Source organism: Fundulus heteroclitus, chromosome 7 (genome assembly GCF_011125445.2).
Source record: "Fundulus heteroclitus isolate FHET01 chromosome 7, MU-UCD_Fhet_4.1, whole genome shotgun sequence".
Taxonomy (NCBI): Eukaryota; Metazoa; Chordata; class Actinopteri; order Cyprinodontiformes; family Fundulidae; genus Fundulus; species Fundulus heteroclitus.
This window is the reverse complement of record NC_046367.1, coordinates 24,287,929-24,308,646: the sequence shown is the minus strand read 5'-3', so window position 1 is coordinate 24,308,646 and position 20,718 is coordinate 24,287,929. Positions and strand designations below refer to the sequence as shown.

Below are 20,718 nucleotides of genomic sequence, written 5' to 3'. Positions count from 1 at the left end.
GAAAAGCTTTGGCCCTGTTGCACTAGACCTCTATTTATGGTCCTTCGGTGTAAGTGCATTTAATTAAATTCGCTTTAATTCAAAGAACATCGGTATTAAGGTACGCTCAATAATTAGGGTCAGACTGTTGCCGATGAAAATCTTTAAGGCAATTTTTCCTTTCTGAGGAAGAACTTCTGTGCTTCAGTTTTTGGCATACATTTTCCATAAAGCATTTTCTAAAATCTTTCCAAAGAAGGAATCATTTTTGGAGAAAAGAGAAAGGCAACACTACCACTTAGCCAGCTGTTGCCAAGCACTGCCAGTCAGCTGGTTGGAATAAGTCTATTATAGAAGCCTATTATAATTTTGACTGTCTTAAAAATTAAGAAATGTTTCCTGTCTCAAAAAGCACTTTACATCATGGTGTTGAAACTGAAGAAGCACCATCTATAACTCTTAATCTGGTGAGACAGTGTTTGCTATCTTCTAAATGTTTGAAAAGCATGCTGGATGGGTAACGTCTTGCATGTCTTGCATGGGTAATATGAGGATATGAAGCAGATTTCATGGAACATGAGATCCTGTTATGTCTTTAAAGTCTGTCTCTTAATATTATTTTCTGCTCTGAACAGTGCATGTGTATCGGGATCAGGGCCGTGGAAGTCACAGTGTTCAGCTGCGTCAAGATGAGTTATTTTTTGTAATAACAACACTATTGTGAAAAGCAGTTATAGTTTATTTTGATGCAGGTATCTCTGACCCTTAAACAGACCATGAAAATGAGATGGCTGGTTTTTAAATATCAAACGTAAAGAAGGTAGAAAATGCAAAAACAAAAAATGCTATTTTTATGAATTAATATGGCTCACGGCAAACCTTTTGGCATTTACAATGTACATTTTTACCCTTCATTTTCTCTGAACATATACTCAGCTGTTAATGGGCAAAAGGACATCACAAAAAGCAATGAATTCTGTGCTTTGTTTAGAACAAACTTCCCCACCTGAGTTATTGTCAGATGAACCAGACAGGTCCGAGGGCATAAAAAGAAAATCAGAAGATAAACACACATAAAGGCTCTGTAAGCTAAGTTTGATGCTTTTGTTTGGGGAAAAAAAATTGTCTTTATTTTCTTTGCTTTGTTAGCTACATTGGCAACCTGCACCAATTAGAACACCCATGCTAATATGAGACACTGATACAAAGAGTCGTCTTTTTACAATGTTGGAATTAAAGTCGCGTACAATATGTTGTTACTTCTAAACAGTGTGCAGATTGTTAATGTCTGTAATGCACAGAATAGTTTTGAATGAGATATTCATTGGTTTTAAGTCCAATGATTGTATACTTTGTATGGTATTAAGATTCTCAGTCTGTAGGGTGGAGTCTTACTGAAGTAAATTACCACACAATCAAGACAATGGTGCTCAAGATGCTAGAGGTGAAATATAGGGCAGTTTCGAGGGCAATGACATCACAATCCATTTATTTAAAATGATGCAGCCCTACTCTGAAGTATTTTTTTCACTGGAGTCAAAAGTCTGTTTTTAGAGAAAAGACCGTTCTGTTCTGCTGTTCTAATGGATTAGTTTGGGATATCGGACTAACCATGCGTGAAAATACTAAAACATGTACAATTCTTTAATGTCATTTCTGAAATGTGTCCATTTACAATAAGATAACGTGAATTAATTTGTCAGTATGACATGCTGACATTTATTAAGTGGCAATGACTGCTGTTACCAGTAGCTGATAAAAATGATCTATTATCCATGTTTTTTTTGTTTGTTTTTTTAAGAATAGTTAAATTTAACCTTGACCAGATCTTCACCAATAGTGATAGTTACTCATGTGGCCCCTGAGGGGAACTTAATTTCCTAACCCTTGATGTTGTCAATGGCACCTTTTTTGTAAGTTTAAAATTGAAAAAAAGGATGTTGTTATTAAATTAAATAAGTTAAAAGTACACGTTTTAGTTTATTTCCCTTTATAGTCCCACAGAGGGGAAATTTGTCTTTCTGTTTAACCCATCTCTTAGGGAGCAGTGTGTTGCGGACACTGAGTGGTGCATGGGGAGCAATCTGTGGTCGAGGGTCTTGCTCACCGACCCAGAGTGACACTGAGTTTCAAACCAGCAACCTTTGAGGCCTCTCTAAGACGCAAATGCCCGGCTCCCTGACCACTAGGCCAGCACTCCCACAAAAAAATGTTGCTATGAACGAAAAGCAAGTTTATGTAAGATGCTGTTTTGTTCAGCTTCTTGTTAGTCATAGACTGTGTATGAAGCCTGACCTTTGTTTTTGTTTAATAAACTGATATGTGTGCAATGAAATGAGTGAATTAAGATGATGTAGCAATATGAAACGAAACGCTCATCACTATTATCAAAGTTAAGTCACTGGTGAAACAGATGAAATGTTCTTTTAAAATATTCTCACATATTACATAATTGATGTAACTGTGGAAGTACTCAAGCTGATGAAAACTTTATGACCCTCATAATTTCATTTTCTCCCGCAGCCAGTACAAAAAGAGAGACAAAGATAATGCAAGCTCAGTCTTTGACAGAATTAATTTTACAACCGTAGTCGGCTGCAGTTTCGATGACTTTAGAAATGGCATATGTTGTCTGGTGGATGTTCACAACAGTGTGCGGCAAAACAAGATCAGCTGACGCTAGTACTCCTTTCAGCTCCATTCGTTGATCATCATCTTTGAACATCTTCTAGGTTCATCATATCACAAATCATGTGACATCACACTATAGAGAGTTCCTTTCAGTGCTGAAATCTCTAACTCTAACTAAATATTACAACATAAGTTGGGCCCATTGTTAAGGGGTACATACTTGGGGGCACACTATGTTTATCCATCGGTTCTTTAAAAACAAAGTCTGCACCCAAAAGGGCAGCTACTTTAGTTTTAAAAAGTCCTGAGATACACTACTTTTGATCGAGCAGAACCTTGTTTCAGGGTATGAAACAAGGCACATATTCATGGCAAAAGGACAAGAACTTCACATTGCAGAAAATCCTATTTACAGACTGTGAACAAGGAAATATGGGGGGACTTTCTGTGTTAATAAGTGAGCAGAAAAAAATATTTTCAACATTGTGAAAAGGTTCAAAAGCACATAATATAATTAAGACGGAAAAGCCTTGGAAAATTAAAAAAAAAAAACAGTCTGCCTTTTTATTGTTTTTAAAGTTGTTTTAAAAAGATACTTTTATGAAACAAGAAGAGCCTTTTGAGACAGGTCACCTACAAACAAGAAGCTGTTCTATGAAGGGAGGATGACGTTTTGTCTATGACGGTCCCATCTCGAGACTTGTGACTGCATGGCTGTAAAAATATAAAGGATTATTGTCTTTACAAAAGACCTTTTCAGCTGGTATATGTGAAATGGAAGAGTAAACACTTATTGGCAATAGAAAGAGGAAGGAGTGTTTATAGCAGAAAATGTTTACAGCAAAAGTGCTATAATATTTTCTTTGCCAGAAACTTTGTGGACCACAGGTAGGTTTCCCCTTGGCCACAAAAAAAACTGTCTCCCTTTTAAAATGAATTTTCCCTACAATTACGAAAGATCAAAAACTTCAAATTTTAAATAATGAGGATAAAAAAAGCTGTCATACAGTTGGTTACTGAAAAAGAGATTTATAAGAAACTTGCCTTGCCTTATGCGTGAGCATTACATTTAACAGGGGGAAAATGCATATTTTTCTACTTTTATGCTTTCTCTGTCAATTGAAAATGTTTGCTGATGTTCGCAACTGGCGCTAATAAGCAAACCCTGTAATGTACCCTTTCAAAGATGGTGAAATAGGTGGAAAAAAGAAACATTTCCAGTTGTTTAAAAAAAAAAGTCTTGCAAGACTTAAACAGCTTAGCTATAGCGATCATTAAAAAAACAGACTAGGCCAAATGCTATTGTTGGCAGACTCACGGCATGTTATGTTCTCAAACAGTAGAAGGCACTGCTGATAAAACAATCCTACTGCACAGAAGCAGTGATAGCAGAAGAAGAGTTTTACTAGGATTCGTTCACAAGCGTAACGTTCATAAAGATTAATCAGAATTTATAGATACAAAAATGTAAAACCTAGTGGATCTATGATTCATTGAAAAACTGCTTTTTGTCACGGCTGCTCTACAGATGCTCTTGTGTTGTATGTGTCCCAGAACCTATACGGATCAATTAATATAATCAAATATTTGAAACATAAAAAGCCAACAAAAATTAACAATTTTATTCTATAACATGAATAACCAAAATGAATTGAGCCACAGGATCTAATCATTTTTAAAGATTATATTCAGAATTGTATTAAGGTAATTTTTTTTGGTTGTTTTTATCTCTGGTAAAATCTAATAAAGAAGAATTAAATATTTCAAGATTTCCATATTTTAGGACTTCACCCTGATGTAGTTGGAGGTTCCAGACCAATCACAAGTGGTTCCCATTTCCCACATGTGAAACAAGCTTCTACATTTGGAACACATGCGAGAAAGATGTGTGTGGGGTGCACGTGTGAGAACATGTGATCACATCTTTCGCACATGTGCACGCTTATATGCCTATATGCCATCTTCCTTCACTTTTACACTGAAAACTTACTCAAACATGTTCTATTGTTTCAGCCAGGCTGTTGTTTCATCAGGCTTTGTGCATGAGCTGAAGACAAGCCTATACTGACAAGCCTTTCCAATCACGTGTTTCAATTTGCTGAGGTCCCGCCTCCCTTGTTACCCTGGGAGAAATCTGTCATTTTTAAACAGAATTAACAGAAAGTCCTCACTCTCCTTTGTTTTTAACATTCAAAAGCAAAAATGTATGTATTAATCAGATGGGTTAAAGAGAACAAAGTCAGTGTAGTAATTGACATATTTGTGAAGGACAAAAAAATATGCTTTTTGACCCAAAGAGGACTGGTTGGGTTGAATATGGTGTGATTGGCAAGAAATCAGCAAAGAATGGATGGAAAGCTTTTCCAGCCCAGATTCTCAAAGTATGCAAATATGTTAGTAATATGACCTCTTTCTCACTAAACATTTAATTAGTGAAAATGTGTTTGTAATGTCTTCATTCTTACTCAATAGTTGTACTATTGATATTTGTAACATTTTTGTTACTTTGATTTTCATAAAACAGCCTCTAGATCATCCAACAAGTGCACAAAGATGTCCAAATGACTAACATCAAAGCTTGTGTGGCACAAAAACCCAAGGACACAAGGAGACAGGATGAGAGGTGAATATTGTGGTATAACAGTAACTGACATGCAAATCAATTATTTCACACCTTCTGTTATGTAATTTCTAGTCTAGTTTTCTTTATTTCCCATTTATTATTGTTCTTCACCCAGCCTTAAATATTGTTGCCCTTTTAAGAAGTTTTTTTTTTCTGATTCTAAATAGTTACAAATAAAAATAAATGGTTTGTAGTTAAAAAAAAAAGACATCCAGAACTCTTTATTCATAGCTATAAGTTTGTTTTAGCATGGAATCATGTCTAAGAATAAGACATTTAATTAAGATGGCCCAGACAAAGTACATTTAGGCCTATAGTCCTTCATGTGGATTTGAAAAGATTCGTGGTCAAAATCCATATGAAACCCATGAGTTTCACATGGATTTTCACCATGAACCGCTTTTTCATGTGACTCACATAAGTTCACATGTAAAATCAGTGTGTACCACGTGTGAATTTTACATGTGGTACATGGTTATCACATGTGATTTTCACCCATGAAATCATGTGATTTTTCTGTAAGGGAAAAGTGTGAGGTGCCAGATACTCAGAGATAAGGCCAAAGCAAATTAAAGTAATATGAAACACAAACCACGCTCACAACAACGACTCATAAGGTAAAGCATCAAGAGCAGACAAGAAACTCCTGTGATTGACATTGGGTAAGGCAGCCATAGGGTTCATTGGAGGTTCACTGCTGGCGCATGTGGGGTTGCAGTAGGAGAATAATACAGACAGCTGTGTTAAGGATGACCTAGTTGGGCTATTTCAGCTTAAAAAGGGACAGAAATTCATCTCAAGTACCTGCTACTGTTTTTTGATAATTATGAAGATGAAGAAGAGTGTAGCTTTCAATATCCTTTAGGCAGTTCCTTTTGTGTTATGTAGCTCTGCTTAATAATTGTGCATGCTCACACAGTATGAACCTCAGAAAAAGACTAAAGCCAAGTTTCCTTTGTCAAAAGTTCACTTGTTCAGGTTCAATAAGATTTAAATTGACTCAGAGCATTGTGTTTGTTCTCGCTGGAAATTAATCCCGGGAAATGTAGTTTCCATTAAAAGGCTGCTGCACAGGCAGTGTATGATGTAAAAGTAGACGTATTGTTACTATGTTATCAATTTAACACAAGGGATCAAATTTCCACACCAGTGTAACCATTTTAGTTTTTGCCTAGAACAATTTACAAGGCTTTGAGCAAACGGAGATAGAGAGATTCATCTTTGGACAATCTCTCTACACGATCCACAGCTATGTCCTCTGCTCTCTTCAAAGTATCATCACAATGCTCCTCCCCCACCTGTTGCTATGCACTGCCAGTCACCTGGCTGAGAAACCGTGAGATGATAAGACACGGACAATGAGGTATGAATGATGGAATAATTTTTTTCTTGCTATCGTATTGTTGAACGGTATTAAATTGATTAAAGGGTGATTTAATGCTCCTAAAACCTAACCTCACCACCCGTCACTGCAGACCGTGTGTAAAATCCTGTAAGTTCAGAGGTAAATATCTAAATATATGTGCTAACATATCAAGCAAAGTTAAAATATTGGTTTAACTTTCTGACACATTTGCTGCTGAAAAGAAGAGTGGACAGGTCTTGACAGTACGCCCTTTCTGTTGAGTGGAATGTTTTCGTTAGCAAAAGTAAAAAAAAAAAAAAAATTGCCTTGACACAACAACCCTACAGTGTGCTACAGCAGTCTCAACAGACCAACACATTACTTAAAAATAAGCCTGTCGTACATCAACATATGGGAAGAAGCTTTCAAGGGACGTCAGCACTCAGCGAAGTGCCCTGACCTTCCAGACAAGGTTAAAACATCACTGTAGCCTCAAAGAAAATCTGTCTACTGAAGCACAGAGCACACACTGGTGTCAGGCCGTATGGTTCAGAGAACTAACTGAATGATAATACTTGCATTGATGTCGTCTAACGTTGTTTTCAAGGCAATTTTCTTTACAAAAAGAAGTACTAGTAAGCAAATAATTGTCCAAGTTATTATTTTCAGCCACGTAAAATTGGACCCAAAATTGCAAAAGCCCAGAGCAGCTTTTACAAAGGGTACAATGTGCAATGCACTCAGTTTCAAATCTTCTTAATATCTGCTTGTGGTACGATGAGAAAATGGATCTCCATGGTGCCGAGTTAAAAGCAGCAGCAAGTTTAGGAAGCCATCTGTGCACTTTGTATTAAAGTTAAAATAAACTCAACTTGAGTGTAACTCTGTGTGTCCACGCTCTGAAGCATAAGAGATTTGCACCTCCACATCTGAGGGCTCCGCAGACAGACATGCTGTAAAACAGGCTTCAAAGCCTTTCTTTTTTAGTTCAATGTTTTTAACGATCTCTTTAAATGTTTTCCCTTTTCTTTGCTTTTATTGCACTTACTACTTTTACTTGTGTGTTTTTTTTAAATATTGTATTGTTCCTGTTTCTATTATTTTGATAGTTTCTCATGGACTGTAGCACTTTATTTTCTGTAAATGTACCAATTAAATAGAACTGAATATGGTTATCATCATCATACCCCCACAAATGTGGTTGGACTTGTTTACAGTGTTCACTAGGAGTTTTCATTTCCTAAGAGAAGCAGTGTGACTCTCCTCCTCATGTACCATGACAATAACTTGTCGAATTACGTATCATACACCAAAATCCATGGCAATAATGGCCATCTGAGGTCTAAAGTGGACATGGGGGAGATTCGCTGAGTCGGCGGCTCCCCCAAACAGGCATTAACTGTCCAACCCAAAAGCGTATTGTCACTCTCTTTGCCGCTGACTGTTTCTTCCTTCTCCTAGCCAGTGAAAACAACACCAGGGCTTTCATCTTCAAATTGACAGATGCATCCTTCAATCATGTCTGCAACTGCAGAAACTAGTAGAAATGCCCCAGCCAGAGATTTTGTGGCCAACTTCCAGTCGATGATTCAGTAAAGTTCTGACCTGCTGCATCAATTTTTTTTGGACTCTGATTTCTCATTAAGATCTAAAGACCAATTCAATAAATTTTAATATTTCAAAAAGGTTCGATTTATTTCAGTAACTAAATTCACTAAGTGAAACGCATTAAATAGATTAATTACCCACAGACTTGTGTTTTAAAGCCTTTATTCATGTTATTTGTAATTTTTTCTCTTACAGCTAATGAAAACAAGACATTTAAGATTAAAATCTATCAGACCAATTAAAACATTTTTAATACAGAAATCTAGGCTTAGAGAAAGGTGTGTTTAATACGTGCTTAAAGGTCATTATTTTGAAAAGGTACTTCTGACAAACAAGCTTCACTCGAACACTTCTTATTCATTCAATGTGACTATATAAGGAGGAATAAAATATTTGTTTCTAACTGGATGAATAGAAAATCCAGCTGTCTTAGAAATAAATGTTCAGCGTAACTCAACATAATGATTTTTCATAAAAACAGCCCAGTTACAGAGATGTCTCTCACTTTATCTTGCAAAATCTACAAATACTGTGAAATTCTGCACATTACGGTGCTGGATCTTCTTTAAATAAACCTCAAATAAAAAGACTTACCAGCTATCTCATTTACAACCTTTCAAGACATTTTCTTTTCCTTTGTGTACACTAGAAAATATAATATGCACCATATTAATACAGATAACGATTTTTCTTTGAACCAGATTATTTGAAAATAAATGACAGATGTGACCAACTCAATATTTGAGAGAAAAGTGCTCTGATTTGCTGTTACGTGTTAGAGGTTTGGTGCATTCATCCACTTACTGTAACTATAAATTAGCCTTAAGCAGTGTTTCTGTCATTAACACTCCAAAGTTATTTATATTAGGAGCAGAGGCGACAACACCTAATGTGTTGGAGAGAGCAGTTGGTGTTGGTGTTAGCTCTGTAGTTAAAGAAGATTTTACTAAATTGAAAATAAAACAACAACTTGATTATGGAGTTGACATTTAAATGGTCTTTAGCACCCTATAATAGAGTTACTGTGTGTATTCCTTGTAGCATAAGCAGACTCTTGTCCTAACTGAGATTTCCAAAAGACTGTCAACATTTCCTAATCCAAAGTTTTTTTTTATTTTTTTTTTTTTGCTTGACCGTCTTAAATTCAATTCATTCCTACATACAACAGCTACAACTCTCCGAGGAAGACTGTCTACGAGGTTTAGGAGTGTATTTGGTAATTTTATGTAATCCTTTCAGAACCGTATTTGTCTAATTCATCCAAAAAGTCTTCTTTTGGCACTTTCCAGTTTTTCAACACCAAACTTGCTCATCCATGTTTTTATGGACCTTGCTTTGGGCAGTGGTGCACAGTCCTATTATAAAGGAAAGGGCCATACCCAAACAGTTCCCACAAAGTTGTGTGCATTTTCCAGTGACAACTCAATACAACAATTCCATCTCTACACCAAACTTTACACATGTCACAATGCAGTCAGGCTAGATTCATTCTCCTGGAAACTGCCAAATCCAGACCTGTTCATTGGACTGCCAGAAAAACAAGCACTATTTATCACTCAGGAAGACATACACGACTCCAAAAACAGTTATGGAGCACTTTTTAATCATATCAAGTCAGTTTAACTTCTGGAATATTGATCTGGTCAATTCACTAGTAGAGGGGTTGTTAATCAGTGTCGGCTGATTTGTATTAATGAAATTAACGGTTTTGCAAGTGGAGGGCACAAGCACTTTTCCCCTCCTCATTATTTTTGACTGCTTTTCAGTTGTTTTGCATTTGACCAGAGTCAGTGTTACTACTGGTAGCATGAGGCAGTACCTGGCATGTGCCAGGGCTTCCCCGTATATTTTCCTATGCACATGACAATGGAGACCGGGATGTTTTCAAAACAACACACTCTGGAGCACATTTTCAAATCATGCAGTTATTGGAGGAAAGTGCGCCATCGTGGAGTACACAGACAGTAGGAATGCAACAAACCTTTTCCATTTTGACCAAAAAACATTGTTGTGTAAACAGAGCCTAAAATGTATAAAATAAATAAACAAATAAAAAAAAAATAACAAATTCAAAAAAGCTAAATTTGTTAAGCTGCTTGTACAGAGATAGCATAAATACAAGCTGGGCCCAAACAAACAGACAGTCAGGTTTTAATCTAGGATTTTTTTTTGGGTGGTGTTTTGTTTTTGTTTTTGGAAGGGGGGGGGGGGGGGGACATCATCATCAAATTTGCATTTTTGTTAATACGTTTGTGACCTAGGCTGTAGGAGAGCTTTTGTCAAGACAACAAAAGTTATTACAATGGTGATTGTAAGTGTGTTTGGAACTAAAATGTACTAAACTAAAAAAAAAGGCATTCTGTGTGGCCGCTTTTATTTTGCTGTGGCGGTGCATCATGATCAATTACATGTAGAGGAGGAGGAACCCTGACAGATAAGTAAGGAGTGGTTATAATAAAATATAACCAGTATATAGAGAGTCAGTGTTTAAGGTGTAATGCACCCCAAAAATCAACCCTTTTTGCAGATAAACCGTATAAACTGAGCCTAAGTAATTAAATTACTGTGCAATTTTTTTTACATTTTCATGTTAACTTGTTAAGTTCTGCAATATTTGTCTTAGTGCTGCCCTCTTAGGGTTAAACGGTGGGTATTGGAGTTGAATTTCCCTATCGGTGCAATTGGCACATGCTTTCATCATCATAGCCTCACATTTACTTTCAGAGACAGGCCCCGTTGCCCCGTCGTGAGTCAGAATCAGGAGTTGGAAACGCAAGCACTAGGAGCATTGATCAATAGTGTTTAGAGGTTGTTATTGCTTTGAACGTTAACCCATATCAGCAATCATGCTACAAACATCATTCTGCCACTAAGAAATGGCATCCATTCTGTTCTCCATAGCCTCAGCAGCGCCGACTTCAGGCATAGCTGATAACATCACCACAGCCCCGTTTAACACCCACTGCTCATCCCCACCCCTTGGGGTCTCTTGGCACTGCCCACTTTGGTGGTCTTGTTTAAAAAATATCAAGAACGCATAATAACTGCGACCAAATTTTGCCCTTTAATTAAGGCACCAATATTAAAATTTATTCTCATTTTGTCGGATCAAGCTGTGACTTTTACAATACCCAAGTGTTATTAATAAAGAAAAACTAATATCTCTCTTTTCCAGGATTACTTCCGGCTAAAACTTGTTCTTGTCACTCCTTGATCCTTAGCTTTTTTTTTTTTCTTTGTTTACAAATCATTCAGCTATTCATTTAAAATCTGACACTGAAAATTCAGGAGCTCTTGCAGGTCTGTTTATATTTTTAACAGTTTTCTTCATCAAAATTATATTTGATTAAAAACATTGATTTGCGTCACAGACTAAAACCTTTTCAATTTGAGTCCCTTGAAATTGCTAAAATCCCCTTAATCAGACGGGTCCTTCTAGCTCTTAGCCTTCCATCTGAACCATCTGATAATTTATTCAGTGTTCTACAAACTCGCTGGAATATGAAATACCTTTCTTATAAAGGTGAGGAAACTGGTACTAATAACTTCTGAGCTTCACTTAAAAAATTACTTTTTTAAGATGACCAGAATGCCTGGAAACGTAATTAATTCATTACTTCCTGCGTCCCTGGTGTAGTAATAAGATGTGACACTGAGGCCTATTTCTGTTAGCCATTCTTCAAAATAGCTTCACTATTATAGGGTGGTAAAATCAGTAATTCACTTAAACTTTCCCATCTATACAGTTGGAGCAACAATTTAAGTATAAAAGGAACTGGACAAGATCAAAAGTTCAGTTTGCTATCACACAAGGAAAGCAGGATGGAAAAAAAATATCCAAAGCATACATAATTGGTACACTTTAAGTATATTGGTTTATTTATTGAATAATTTACACATTTTCACTGTCATTATAATTATGTCACTATTGGTCCTTCACACGTTAAGCTCTCCTTTGGAAAAGTATCTATAATTTAGATACCACCTCCCTGTTTGGTAAAAACAGGAGAGCAGAAAATACTAATATTATAAGTGTTAATATCTTTTATGGAAGTTATCTGCCTTTGATTTAGTCATACATTTATTGTTTTATAATTGGTTATCTTTATGTGCCACGGGTGCTTTAATTTACCTGTAAATTAGTTGATTATAGAGATAAAGTTTTCTACAGAGGGACAACTATCATTTTATACGAAAAATAAAAATAAACATGGGCATAATGACGTTGGTTATTGTCGTAAATTTTAGTGTCGTAATTTTTGGTTTATTGCCTATTTCTACTCTGAACAATGCTTTTGTGTTTTGTTAGCGCTAAAGAGGGTCTCATGTGTTTTTTTGGCTGTGCTCGACATGTTAAGAGTTTAAAACTTCCAGCAGCAGATAACTGATGATCTGCTGCAGGGAGTGGAGTGAGCCTCTGTTGTTGCAGCAAGTGCGACAATTTGAGGAAAAGTGAACGGGTCAGTTTATATCGATTTTAGAGCTGGACGATATGGACAAAACGTATAACGATATAGTTCTTAATTTTAGTCGATACGATAAAATTATGATATCGATATAAACAAAAAAAGCCTCACAAAGACTGCCAAGAATGCTCACAACAGATGCCTGTACAAACTTAGGACAGTTATTTTTGCCATGTTTAGAAAACTCCTCTGATATAATATTTTAGAAATATTTGCCTTAAAAAATACATAAAACTATGTAAAACCCGGAATATCAGTCAGTGACAAATGCTGTAATCATAGATTGTAATCTCTATTGAAATATCAGAAATGTCATATCACCATTATTGAATTAAATTATATCACATTATTTATTGAAATTCAATTATTGTCCACCCCTAATCGATTTTGACACAAATTAGTATCTTTATATAATTTGCTGAGAGTTAGAGTTTAGTAGAGGGATGTCCATAAGTCTTTTGCCCAACAGCATCAACCAGAAACAATTTAACTTGGCTCATTTTAATGTACTTTTACTCTGCTCTTGAAGCCCTCTGTATCTTATGTAAAAAAAATTAAAAAAATTCTTTCAAATATCACACAGCTACAGAAACTATTCTGACATTATATTTTCATTATAAGAGTAGATTACTTCATAATCTTTCCAACAATGAAGTTTTACATAACTTTAAACCTTTATGTATATCTATTTATATTTAATTCATGTCTTTTTCTTAATAGAGGAAAAAAAGTTAAACAGTACATTACAAGTATGCTGGAAGGCTTTTGCAACACCATTATCAACACAAAATGTTTTTCCAGAAAGGAATTGTCTACATTTCTTAGCAAAACCAAGTATAGTAGCTGACGGGGAGTTCCAACTAATGGTCTCATCTCAAAGCTGGCCTTTGGCAAGTTATTCAATATCAAAAGGACAGTAAGACTGAAAGAAAAGGCCCAACACTCATTGTCTATTTATTCATGGCAAACAGAGCAGAGCAATGCTTCCCTTTGCACTGATCGGTGTGTTTAACATTCATATGGAGAAGCAGATCCTACTTCTATTAACATATTAATACCAAAACAGCAGCAAATTTAATGCATACTAATGTTTTACCAGTGATTCTACAATGTTCCAAAGCTATGAAAATGTATTTATTATTTTACTTTTAATGAAACAGGGGTGTTCGTGCTCTCAGGCATTCATTAAAACCTATTCAAGCTGTCATAAAAAGCTGTAATTACATCCTGTCACTTTTATATCTCAAACGGAGTGCAACTGATGTCAGCCAGCTTATTACCAATGCTAAGGAAACCCTACAATGATGTTTTTAGTATACTTTTTTTCCTACCAAGCATGTTGTTGAAGATTATCAGTTATGCAGGTCATGATCAATCCAGAAAAGGTTAAAAAAAAATAAAACTACTGGACTTCTATTCTGAAGCTGAAGACGTTTTTGCTTCCCATCAGTGAAACCTCTTCAGCTTCAGAATAGAAGTCCAGTTGTTTTCTTTTTTAATCTTTTTTTGAACCTACCAAGCATGGCTTTTTTCACCAACGCTTTGAATTTGATCTGGATGACTTAGAAAGTGTTTCAACTTAAACTGGCTCAGATAAAAGAATTTAGCTGAATTGAATTACCTGTAATTCACCAGATATACATAAATACATACACAGAGATAGGGACCAGCTCCCCATGACCCTGCATGAATAATCCGGTACGGATGGATCTACATATCCTTACACTGCTCCAAAAAAATAAAGTAACACTAATAAAACAGATCTCAACTGGGAAAAAAAAACATCAAGCTGGATATTTATACTGACATGGAATATATATGTTAGGAACAAAAGAATGCCACATCATGTGATAAAAATAACAATCATCAAACCACAGAGGGCTTAATCTGAAATTCGAGTGAAACTGAAAAACTAAAAGTGTTTTCATCCAATTCTCATGCAAAATTTGAGTGAACTTTTAAAATGTCGCAAAAAAGAAAATGCAAATCAGACGCGTTTCTATCGAATGGTTTGCAGCGAATTAACCAGCATAATGTCGTCATATGTTGACGCTGGCTATAAGAAGCAGGAAGTAGAGATTATTAACTAGCACGGACCACAGAGCAATAATGGAACAGGGTTTTAATGGATGTGATGAGTTTTTTTTTTTTTTCACGAATGAGACTAAGACATACACGAGTCTCTTTGTCAGCCTGCACATACCTGCTGTTGCTTACAGCCATGTTTTCGAGCGTTATGGGAACATTCAGAAAGATGATGGCAGCAAAAACAGCTGAGCAGTCATTTGAGGTAAATGTTGACTACATCCGAACTAGTTCGACAAATGTGTTTTCATCTCCTCTTTAGCGCAATTGGAAAAGTTGAAAGCCACCTCAAGCAAGTGTAAAAAAAATTTTTTTTTGCAAAATTTAGTTAATTTAAATTTACCCATTTCGGTCAACCTTTTCTAATGCAATACTTAAAAATGCACATAAAAAGACGTTGATGGAAACGTGACTACTGATGCAGCAGCCTAGTACAATTTTCAAAAACTTTACTGCTGCAACAAGGGATGGGTACGGAATTTGGTACTTTTATAGACACCCACCACATCCTGCCAATACTACCAAGGACAAATTCACATAAAATCAAACGGCACCGTGTTTTGGTACCTAAACACATCACTGGGACACAGAGAGTGGAAGAGTGGGCGATTTTCTATGCCGAACATGAACACAGCACTGCACGCACACGAACATAATGATGTCAGTAGCCGCTGGTCCAGTAAACATGGAAGTAAGAAAGCAATGGAAAGTAAGCCTCCACTTTTCAAAATGTGCTGCAGATTACACTCACTGCAATATTTCTGAGGCAAAGTGCAAGGCCAGCGATGGGAATACTTCTAATCTGAGGAAGCACCAGGTCACTGCTGCCAATTCAGTGAATTTCTCACTATATTTAGCAACTTGTCGGACCCACCCAGCGACCGTTTTTTTCAAAACAGCGACTAGCAAAAAATCTAACGACTTTCTTCAGTGTTATTAGTGACTTCCCGTGAAAGAACTAATCATTCTGGAGTAATTGTCTCGACAGAGCGGCAAGTGCTGCTGTGAACTCCTTCACACTTCGCTTAGCGCTGTCTCACAGGGAGACAGCTGTTGCCTTGTTGTGAAACTTGTCTGTAGTCAGAGCAAAAAGGGCAGAGAGGATTGCCTCGTTGATTCCTCATTGCAAATGTAACCCACTCTGATTTACAAAGCTGGATGAAATATATTTTTAATATAGCTTTTTGTTCTTCTCTGAAACAGTTGCACTAAAACAATTCCCAGAATTTTATTTTCACACAGCTTCAATCCCTTATTCACCTTGTTCACTATGTGCCTCTGAAAACTGTTGTTTTGATAAAAATAAAAAAAATACAAAAAAATAAAAACATTTTATGTGCTGTGGATTAAGGCAATGTATTAAAATTTAATAAGGTTTATTTCTAGATCCAAACAAGGTTATATGTTGAGAAATAAATATGTTAAATTGAAAAATTGAGAGATTTTATTAATAAACTAACACCTATTACTACATAAACAGTACCGAAAATAGGTCAAGTTGGGTACCAGTATCGATTCCCAGTGACCAGGAATTGGTACCGTATTGGTTCAAATGTGAAAGGTACCCATCCTTTGCTGCAACTCAACTGTATATCCTCCACATGCTTGTATGCATTCCTAACAATGTCAGGGAAAGCTCTTTATGAGATGACGGATGATGTCCAAGAATTTCTCCTCCCAGATCCTGACCAGGGCATCACTGAGCTCCTAGACAGTCTGAGGTGTAACCCAGTGGCATCGAATGGCATCAATCTATTCATCTTCCAGGAACTACCTAAATACTCTGGCCACATGAGGCCAGTCATAGCCATACACCCGGACGAACCCAGGACCCACTGGATGGATGGATGGATGGATGGATGGATGGATGGATGGATGGATGGATGGATGGATGGATGGATGGATGGATGGATGGATGGATGGATGGATGGATGGATGGATGGATGGATGGATGGATGGATGGATGGATGGATGGATGGATGGATGGATGGATGGATGGATGGATGGATGGAGCAAACTGCTCATATCAGCTAAACTTGAGGACTATGTTTGCAATCAAGGTATTTATTGCAATCTGCTTTGTGAATCCAGTGCAAAAAATAAATTAAATATCATGTCCAAAACTGCTATTAAAGATAGAGGAAACTGCAACGTTTTGAGAATTCCCCACCTACATTTTAGATATGTTTTTTAATGTATCTATTTATACTCATTTAACATTTTATTGAATGTGGAATCTTTGTAAACATGGAATAACAAATTTCTTCATTTTATTCAACAATCTTTGGCAACGTGCTTTTTTATTATCTTCCAGATGTATCTAGAATGAAAGGGTAGAATATACAGCATTCCTGTTGCAGTGTGTTTTGATAAGAAAAGTTACAACTACATTAACATTTAAAAGCAACCAAAACCAATATTTGGCAACAGTTAATTGATTTATAGCTTCTAAGTGGTTGAATATTTGTATTTATTGAACATAAAAGATAACAAGCACTCTTTATTTGGTTTTGGTTCTCAGATTCTCAGAAATCAAACTTTTCTGCATGACACTATTTAGATGTTGATTTTACAGGAGTTTACTAGTTTGATACCCATTTGGTATGTTTTTAGAGGAAAGCACTCACTAACTTTGTGGAACACCCCAAGATCCATTTTCCAAGCTACTACATAAGCTTTGTCACACATGAAATCTCCTTACCTGGGTCTGTTTTTAAAGTTCTCTTTGCTGTGTGTAAAATTAAAGAGATCTTTATGTGTATTTCACAACACTGCGACAGGTGTGTGCTGTGTAAACAATCTTGTGACTCAGGTTGATCCAAAGTGTCCTGCGCATAAACTAGGAAAGGTAGGCCACCTCTCTGAAGTATTCCTCAGAGTGCCTGGCCGAAGAGACCCACAGCATATGTGCGCTGCCATCTGCTGTGTCCCTTGGTCCCCCTGACAAGCCTTTTATGGAGTCACGGTTGAAGCCACTCTCAGTCCTAACGAGATCAATGTTAGGTGTGTCAGTACAGCTTTCCTCCTCTTTGGAAATATGAATTTTCAAGGATATAAAGCTTGTCATACGATTGCTTTTGGTTGACTTCTAACTTTTGGATTTGATATATGATTCAATTCCTGTTTCAAATGTCACCAGTCCAATAAATGACTTCTATCATTTAATGACATCTATTAAATTTTTATAGGAAGCCTTTTGGCTGTTTAACCTGACTCGCCAGATGGACGTCGTTCCGCCGAGCTCCACACAGCTCCACACCTGCATCAGGAATCATTGCCACTGGAAGGGATTTCAACACCACATAAAATGGACGAGCCAATCAGAATCACCGGGCAGGATTTGCGTAGATGTGACGTATCAGAGAAGTGACTGTTTGTATTCAGACAACAATGGCGGCTCACAGCGAGGAAGCAAGCAGTAACATTGATGCTGCTATTTCATCAGTGTTGTCCAATCCTCCAAAGAGGAGGAGGCCTTAGGTTCTAACTTGCTTCCCTAAGCTATCGGGAGAGGAAACATTTACCGAACCACCCACAAAAGACAAAAAGGGCAAAAATCCACAAACACTACCGTATTTCATTTTCTTGGTACATTGCACAACTTTTTTTTTTTTTTTCGAAAGGTTGCTCTTATCGGAAACTCTTAACATGTTGTGTTCTCACTATATGTTTCACATGGAAAGATATTTTATGATGCACCTCCTCTTGTGCCAATTTCCCATGTGCAATCAGCCCAGTTCAAATTAGCTGTTAACTTTAACCTTAAGGAAAATGGACTGGTGAGTATAGGGTTATCTGAGGCAATGAGAGGGTAGTCCATGAAGCAACGGGTGTTGAATCGATGAGTGTAAGGTCATAAATGCTATGGAAAAGGTGTCCATAGAGTCGCTGTAGTTTTTAAATCAGCGTTAACAAGGAAAACGCCCAACAAACTATGCCACAATGGGAGCAGAGTGAGCAGCAGCAGCAGTCAAGCAGGAGGAACTGACAAGGGAGGATGGGGGAACTCAATCCGTCAAAATAAAAGAAGGGGAAGTGGACTTTAGACTGCACTAGTCTACAACCACAACAGCTTCATCAATCCTAATATACAGGTCGAGCGACAACATTGAATCAGACTTGAAGACTGCTTTGAGCCTTTAAACTACTTTAAAGTACATTACTCATGATTCATATATATTATGAAAGAAGCACAGGGGTCATCTTGCCAGGGTAAAGTTAAGCAGGAAATATGAGGGAAGTAGAGTGAGAAAGTATGCAAACTCTAAATAGACAGGCCAAGAAAAATACCAACTGTCTTATATGCAGCTAAAGATAAAAAGGGGGGAGTCATAATACAAGTGAACATAAACAGAATGAAAGATATTTACACCAGCTTTATTATTATTGCAATTTTAAACTTTTAGAACAGATAATTATTTCCCTCCTAAATATTAGATTACAAAATCTGAAACGAATTCAGCAATCATTTGGCTGACTACGGTTACTTGAATCTCAGAATTAAATGCAGTGAGCACACAAACATAAAGAAGGGAAAATATGCTGTTACAAGCAAATTAAAACTCCCCTGCCATGGCTCAAGGGGTTAGGATCAATAGACTATCTGTGAGAGAATGTTCAAATGTATGAAGAGCATATTCAATGAATTTGGTTTAAAAAGCAAGTGGGTGGATTCTGCATGAATAAATTAATGTGCAACACATTGTTTTGTAGCACTACAATCAAATCATGTTGAAATGATACACAGTATGGGGCTCACTAGATCTGAACCTAAGCAGACTAAGCTATAGTTTACGTGTTTCCCCATGGTAATAAAACCTAATCAAGTTTAGAGTTAAGGGCCCCCGTCATTTAAAACTAAAGAGGAAACAAGCACATTTCAAACTAGGCACACAAAGCATATTGTAATTCTGAGGCAGAGGCCATTAACTGAATGCTAATGTTGACTGATTCTATATGCAGTTAGAGATCCAAGGCATTCACAGCAGTAATTTGAATGCAGAATGTATGCACTGTGTCAGCTTCATCGCCTTTTCTCTGGAGCTCACTGGTACGATCCCATTAACTGATGGATAATCAAGACGACAAGAACGGCACATTTAAAATTAAATAATATCCTCTGAAATAACAACACAAAAGAATGACTTTCAATGGTTGGCCAGTCTTACGGATTAAAGAATAGGATTTGATGCCTTTCCATTCTCATGGAAATTATATCAATTGCTATACAATATGAATTTGTTGCATTGATGCAAATATAATGAAGCATTCATTCAGCAGAAAGCAAGAATAAAGACTCTGACATTTACAGGAAAAGTCAAATGAGGTGTGTCTCAAACTACGTATTTATGACAAAGCTGCCATTCCCAGCCAAATTGTTGTTAAAATGACAGAAAAGACCAGTGTACAGTATTCAAGCCTAAATCTGGTTGAAAAACTCTAAGGGTTATAAGAGTGTTAGGAGTTAAGGCTTAGTTTTAGCTAAATTTGAAAAGACATTGAGGGGAAATTTAAGGTGTTTTTTATACATTATTTTATGCATTATAAAGTTTATAATCCATTTGCATAGTTACATTTTGATTTTGTAGTTGGCTGCCCCTTGTATAGAACCTAGCGTAGCGTAAGGCCCAACTCCTTCACACCTTGCAGAGACTTGGTAGGCCTGGTTGGAGCTATAACAACTTTTTCAGGCTGCAGTTTGAATGGAGGGTGTAATTTTCAAGGTTTTGAAAGACTTATAATATTCATGGATCAGCAGGAGAGGAACGAGTAACCAGCATTTAAAGGGGTTATTAACACTCTTACTTTCAGGTATTTAAGGGTAAAAATGCTGACCTCTACTGAATGATGTTAAAACTTGATTGGATCAGACTGGTGACCAGCTGGACGCCCAAATAAGCACCACACTAGGAGCTACCAGGTGAGTCGGACCAAAATACCCCTGAACATGGAGGCTCAGGGAAAAAGAATCAAAGCTTCTT

General features: G+C 36.7%; 1 protein-coding gene across 2 annotated transcripts in view; it reads right to left on the bottom strand.

Annotated features, from left to right (window-relative positions):
- Positions 1-20,718, bottom strand: part of gpc6b (glypican 6b) — a 137,984-nt gene that overhangs the window by 97,159 nt on the left and 20,107 nt on the right. The window lies entirely within an intron of this gene.